The following is a 6,865-nucleotide window of genomic DNA, read 5'->3' as shown; positions in this document are numbered from 1 at the left end:
GAGTGTGTGTGTGTGTGTGTGTGTGTGTGTGTGTGTGTGTGTGTGTGTGTGTGTGTGTGAAATTGTATTATTTATATTCTTTTTTCTTTCTTTTCTTGAATACCTCAGCACAGAAACCAGCTGGCGATGGACCATGATTAGTTATGATCTTGTTGAACTTAACTTTCACCTTGAAATAACAACTTTACTTAGGTTTGTCCTAACTTGTCTCCACGTACGTCCTGTAGAATAAGTCATGAATCTCTGTTTGATGCTTTTTAGCGAGGAATCTATCTTTAAGGTGGATTTATGCTGCTTTGAAACAAAACATTCATGTTTAAATGCACATGAGTGTGAAATACTCCAAGCTGTATTGAGAGCATCCAAAGGTTAAGGATACGAGCCTCGAGTCCCCCTTCACATGTGAATGTTCAGGTTACGTGTACAAAGACTTTGATATGTGGAGGGAAAACAAGCTTTTTCAGAACATTCTTGGGCCAAAACCCCCGCTCTGTTTCACTCTGGTGTTTCTACACCTCACACCTCACACCTCACACCCACAAAATCTGTGTTACACAACTCACGCTGTGCTGTCTCCTGTCCTGTAACATCCTCTGAGGAGTCGCGTCCCCGAGGAAAGGTGTCTTGAATGTGGTTATAGTGACAGCGTCCCGGTTGGTGTGCACATGCTCAGTTTGGTTTCAGGATGTGTCCTTGCGTGGCCATCCTGTAGGAAAACACACAAGAGAACGATCATGAGTGTGAGTTCATGATTTGACCTCTCAAAACCTCACCTACCCGCCGGCCTCCACCCACTGCTGCTACGCAGCCAACTTCCATTCACATCTGTGTGAGTGTCGAGGATGGTGCACAGTTCAAACAATAACAGATATGTCGCACTGAATTTGGAGGAAATGTGTTTAAACTGATGCAAAGGAACATGGAGAATGATGTTCTTATGATAAGAGTGTAGCCATAAAAAACATGTGTGAAGTTTGAATATTTGACTCAATATAAACATCACGTGGCAATACAATATTATTTATATATAATCCTAAAACTGTGGGAGGAATCAATATGTTTTAAAGTTAAATATGTCTTTCAGTGCAAATATATCGTTGTATATGCAATTGGTTTCATGGTGTGCGTCCATGTTTGTGTATTTAATCCGAGGGGTATCTGTGTGTGTGTGTGTATGTGTGTGTGTGTGTGTGTGTGTGTCTGTGTGTGTGCGCGCATTTCTGAGGGAGTCCGGTCACTATCGCAGCAGGAAATAAACAGGATGTGGCGGAGGAAGTGTTCACCGTAGCTGTGAAGCTGAAACTCCACCCTCCCTTTTTTACTATCTCTCTCTCTCTCACACACACACACACATAAAATAACTTTTTTAGCCAGAATAAATGAGAGAAAAAGAGGGGGGAGAAAAAGAGAGAAGGCAAGGTGAAAATAATGAGAGAGAGAGAGAAAAGGGGAGATAAAAGAGAGGGCAAATGAAACAGAGAGAAAGAAAACAGATGTAGAGAGAGAGAGAGGAAGGGAGAGCAAGAGAGATGGGAAGAAAGGGGAGAAGAAGGAGAGGACACAGAGGGAGAAACAGAAACGGACAGGCAAAGGGAAAGAGGGAACGAATAGAAAAGGGGGAAGAAAATATACGTGAGAAAGAGAGATAGAAAGAGAAGGAGAGCAAGACAAACGATGGACAGGAAAGAGGGAGGAAGAGGGGGGAGAAAGAGAGAGATGGGGAGAGCAAGCGAGAAAGGCTAAGGTAGGAAGGAAAGAAAAGATGAAGAGAAAGACTAGAACATTGTAAATGCAAGAGAACAAGAGAAATAAGAGTTGGGGCAGAAAGGGGATAAAAAGAGAGAAAGAAAGAAGAGTGGTGAGATAGAAGAGAGAGAAATCTCACAGCCAAATACATCTGATTTCTCTTCTCTTTGCAACATGGTCTAAAATGTGGCAGAGAACACGAGCGGACACACACACACACACACACACACACACAAACAGAGTGGGAAAGCTGCTTTGAGGTCAGATCTTTCCAAGTTGTCCTTTTGCTCCGGTCTGCCAGGAGGAAGGCAGGGAAAAACTATGACACTGTTCTTCTGTTTCATGTCTGTCAAAACGCACATATACACCACACACACATCCACCGCACATACATACACCACAAACAGACTCACACACACACAGACACACACACACAGGCGAGGTTGAGTTATATGTTTCCATCCGTCTGAATGGAGCTTTTCCAACGAGGAAAATGAAGCCATCCAGCTGTCTTGAGTCTTTTTTGTAACAGCATGATGACATTTAATCTACAGAGCAGCCCCTCCGCGTGTTTTACCCATAATCCCATTATGCTGATTCCACGACTCAAAGGAGCTGACGTGAAATTGAGCAGGTCTGGTTATTGATTATAATACCACAGCTGCTGCTACAGTAGGCCATTCAGTCATTCATTGTCCAGACTGACACAAATCAGTAACCAGTACCTCCACTTGACCTTTGACACACAAAATATGTACAACGCAACACAAAAATTAAAAACACACATAATCTTTAAACCAATAATTGGATGAAGGCAGAAGACAAAAGCATGGTTTAATTTCAGTAGTCAGCGCTTTAAAGCAGCCTTAATCAGGTTAAGATCATTAGTGTGAAGGTAAACACACTTACGGAAGTATAATGAAGCTGATGTAAGTTACGTGACACCACAGGCTTTAAAGGGAAAGCCCATTAATTATTGCTTTTCTACAAACTGCTGACATTTTGTGTGCAATCGTGTGTGTGTGTGTGTTTCTTCGGATGATCACCGAAGGAAGGAACGAGTTTCACATCCTTGCTGTTTTAATGCACTAAAGCAATCTGAAGACATTAGAGTCAGCGTGGAAAAGATCTGGTTTAAGCAAATTAAGAAATTAAGAGACACAATGAAGCTACAGCATGTGTGTATGTGTCCATGGCAATGAGGGGACATGTCCCCCAGTGCAACAGTGGGCCTAATTGATGCAGTTTAAGAGTTTTTGAAGCTCTATTGCACAAAGCAAGAAGGCTTTGATAGACACAATCCCTCTCCCTCCGTCTTTGGAGGCATTAAATGAACACAATTAAATGACAAAAACAACAACAACCACCGATGTACTCAGCCAATAGCCAATATATTGTAGCCATTCGTCCAATCGCCTGTAACCCAATCACTAGCATAACCTTTAATTGATAACATGGAACTTGTCATAAAAGCTACCACATTTTCACAAGGCAAAAGGCGGCCGTCATGTGGCAAAGACGGTTAAGTTTAGACACCTAAGTGACTAGAAGAACACTTCTCGTAGCTATACTGTCTGTACAAATGGTTTGTGAGAACAGGCTGCGCAAGGACGACTCGTAATCTCATTAAAGACCTTTAAAAAAGACCTTTCATTTTTGAAACCTTTGGTGTTCCAGGGAAAGTTGATGAAGCATGCTGTTTTTTAACATTACGTTACTCATCGTCACCACGAAGAAAACCCTGAATCAGCCAGAATCGTTGTCCCACAACAGGAAACATATTGCTTGCAATATGTAAAACTACTTAAAGCTTGTGATAAACCGCCCAAAGCTCACACAGAACAGCTGTTGGCCACTAAACTGTCGCTTTTTTTGTCCACAAAGTCTCTACTTTGGACAATATTCCAATCCAACATCCATAAACATTCAGGAGTGGATGAATTAACCACACTGACATGCCGTTTTTAAACGCAGTGCTTCTGTTTATGTGGGAAGAATGAGGATAGGTGAAAGATGAAAGGAACAATTCAGCAAAGAGAGAGGGGACATGGAACAAGGTCACAAGTTGGATTCAAGTCCTCAACATCTGGAATACATGGCTGCAGGGTGGGAAATTACCACCAGCCACCGGCCAGACTCTGGCAACTTGTGGCTGTGACCGGTAGGCCGGTCTACCGGACCCAGTTTGGCAGGTAGCCAACCATCATTTGGAGTTTGATTCTGTTCTAAGTAGCGCATTCGGATGCCAAAATGAGGAGGAAGCAAGTGCATTTTGGAATCTGTTAACCACTGAGGGCTGGCAGATCAAAAGCTTCAATCTTTCCTGATAGTCTGCACAGTGGGCTCGCCAATGAAAGAACGTAAAAAACAACGTCTAAAGCTCTGCGTGACTTCTCTCCAAACTGGAGGATGGAAAGATCAAGGCAGAGATGAGACACAAGAGGGCAAAGGAGAACCAAAGAGGTGTGGAATATTCCTCTGTTGATTTTCCATTCAGTGCAGACTGGGAAGTACAATGGCCTCTGGGTTAGGTTAGTGTATATTCTCATCCCTTCCCTATTCTCTTTTTCCCTCCTCTATCCTTCAGTGAACCCGTCTCCTACAGCCATGGATTATTTGTATTTCTGTTTGTGTCCCAGTCTTGCTCTTCGTCACCCTATTCTTTCCAGCTGTGTTTCAGTTTTAGAACATTAAAACAATCACCCAACCGGGCAACCGTGCAAACAACCAATCAACTACCTACCCTGTAACAAGTAATCCAAAGCAGCAACGTCTGATCCCCTTATAAATCTAATAACTTGGACACTTCTTAAACAACGGCCCTATCAACTAGCTACACAACTCGTGCATGTTTCATGCAAATGTTACAGGATTTTTAGAAGCTGTGATCAACAGAGTTATTCCTCAGTTTACCCATTTAACTGATGAGAAGGGGGTCCGAAGCACAAGGTTTACAGAGAACCTCACTTGGATATTGGCTGGGGACTTTGGTATAAATCCAATCAATCGCTCAATGCAAACGTTAACCCAAAGAACCAACATTTAACCGTTTACCGATCAAATCACTCATTGTACAAACCCATCATGCTTTCCACCTACCAACCCGTCAAGCGCCTTGCCAATACAGTCATTCAACTCCAAAATCTGCCTTAATGCAAACATGTGTTCGGTAATGCAGATATGTTTTGACTTTTGAGACATGGATTTAAGTAACCAATAGATTCAGAGCGTGGAAAAGTTCTGTCCACCAGAGGACGCTCTACAACCTCCCTGTTGGCAACACTGATTTATTTTTTTAGGACTTTAAGTTTTTATATCTTAAGTTTGTATTTTTATACATTTTATTTATCAGACCTTTAATATATTTTGATGTTCTGTTGTGACAATAAAACAAATTGTTTTCATATTATTTTAGTGAGATTGGTCGATATATCGGCATATGGGATTTTTAAAGAACCAAATATTCGTATTGGTATCAGCCTTAAAAATCCTTTTTCGGTCCGCCTCTACCTTAGAGAACCAAATTACCAATAAATCATAAAAACACAACAATCAGCCATCAAAACTAACTAACTACCCGAATAACCAATCAAACCGACTTTCAGTCCACCAACAGTGCTCTATCTAAACTCCTATCAGCGTAGAGACCTACATCACTATTACTATTAGACCTGCATCTTCGTCTCAATCAACCAATCAATCAGGTATTTAAAAACATCCACAAAGTCTGTACGATTAAAATTTGCGAGTGACTTTTAACTTGAATATGGGCATATTGCAGTACTGTATGTACTGGTTAGGAATGACTGAAGTACTGCATGTAGAGAGAAGGAAAGAAGAAGGAAAATGCCTAGTTTTTATTCCACTGTTAAGCTGCTCATTATGGAGCCAGACACCCCCTCACCCCAAAATAAAGAACACACACACACACACACACACACACACACACACACACACACACACACACACACACACACACACACACACACACACAAACAGACCGCAGAGGAATTTCCTACTTTCATATAAAACTGATAATGGGATGTGTCCCAGCGGGAGTGGAAAATCAGAGGTGACTTGAGAGCCTCCACATTCCAACCCCCCACACACACACACACACGCATGCATGCACGCACACACAAACACACACACAAACTTTTGCACCTCTGGGAACGATGGAGAGAGAGCGAGAGAGAGAGAGAGAGAGAGAAGTTTGGCAGAGAGAAAACAGTTAACTCTTCTGAGTTTCCATGTCTTCCCAGCGCCGAGCGTCTTTGTCCTTTTTCTCTCGTGTTGACGGGGTGGCCGTCCTGCTCGGCCGTCACTGAGAAGTCAGGAGGGCAATTTGTTCAATATTTAGCTGCAATGTGTAACGCAATTAGGGTTGAATTCAGATTTTGGTACAATGAGGACGCAGAATGATAATGGGAAGAGGAGAAAAGAGAGTATTGACCCTCGTTTGACACTATGAATACACCTGCACTGGTTCCAGTCTCCCTGCTCTGTCTCCACTGACCCAACAAAGGAGCAAATACCCCAAAATAATAAAGAATAAAAGGTAAAAAAGACTAACAAAAGGAGAAAATGGGAAAACAAGAAAAGGATGGGAAATGAGAAGAAAAGGGACGGGAGGGGTGAGAAGAGGACAGCCAGTAGAGAGGATGGATGAAGGGCCAAAAGAGGACAGGAAGAAATGATGGATGGAAATAAATGACAAGAGAACAAGAGAGAGGAAAAGAAGGGAAGAAGACAATAGTGAAACGGAAAGAAGAGGAGATGAGTGCAGAGGTGAGGTGAGGACAAGGGTGGATGCAGGAGGGATGACTGCGAGAGAAAGACGACAGGAGGGAGGACGTTACTGCAATAAGCAATTATTCCTTTACACCACTCTTCCTCTTTGCTCTCTCCATCATGCATCAATCTTTCTCCTTCTAACCCTTTTTCTATCATTCATCCTTCCATCTTTTCCCCTCACACCTAAATTCCTCTTTCTCTGTTGCTCTTCCCCATCACTTCATCATCCCTGCATTTCGTCCTCTATCACTCCCTTTGCCGCCTTTCTGCTTTATCTCTCTTTCTGCTCTCTCTTTCACTCCTCAACATCCCTCCATGCCTCTGT

The 6,865-nt window shown here is 42.5% G+C and overlaps 1 protein-coding gene across 3 annotated transcripts in view; it reads right to left on the bottom strand.

The window, feature by feature from the left end:
* The window catches only part of hivep2a (HIVEP zinc finger 2a), a 98,216-nt gene that overhangs the window by 51,464 nt on the left and 39,887 nt on the right, over positions 1-6,865 (bottom strand). For all 3 annotated transcript variants that reach the window (XM_034899323.1, XM_034899325.1, XM_034899324.1), the window contains one exon: positions 564-706. The gene's annotated coding sequence lies outside the window, so the exon portion shown is untranslated. The remainder of the gene's footprint in view (positions 1-563; positions 707-6,865) is intronic.

The sequence above is a fragment of the Etheostoma cragini genome, chromosome 18 (assembly GCF_013103735.1).
Source record: "Etheostoma cragini isolate CJK2018 chromosome 18, CSU_Ecrag_1.0, whole genome shotgun sequence".
NCBI lineage: Eukaryota > Metazoa > Chordata > Actinopteri > Perciformes > Percidae > Etheostoma > Etheostoma cragini.
This window is presented reverse-complemented; position numbering and strand designations above follow the sequence as displayed.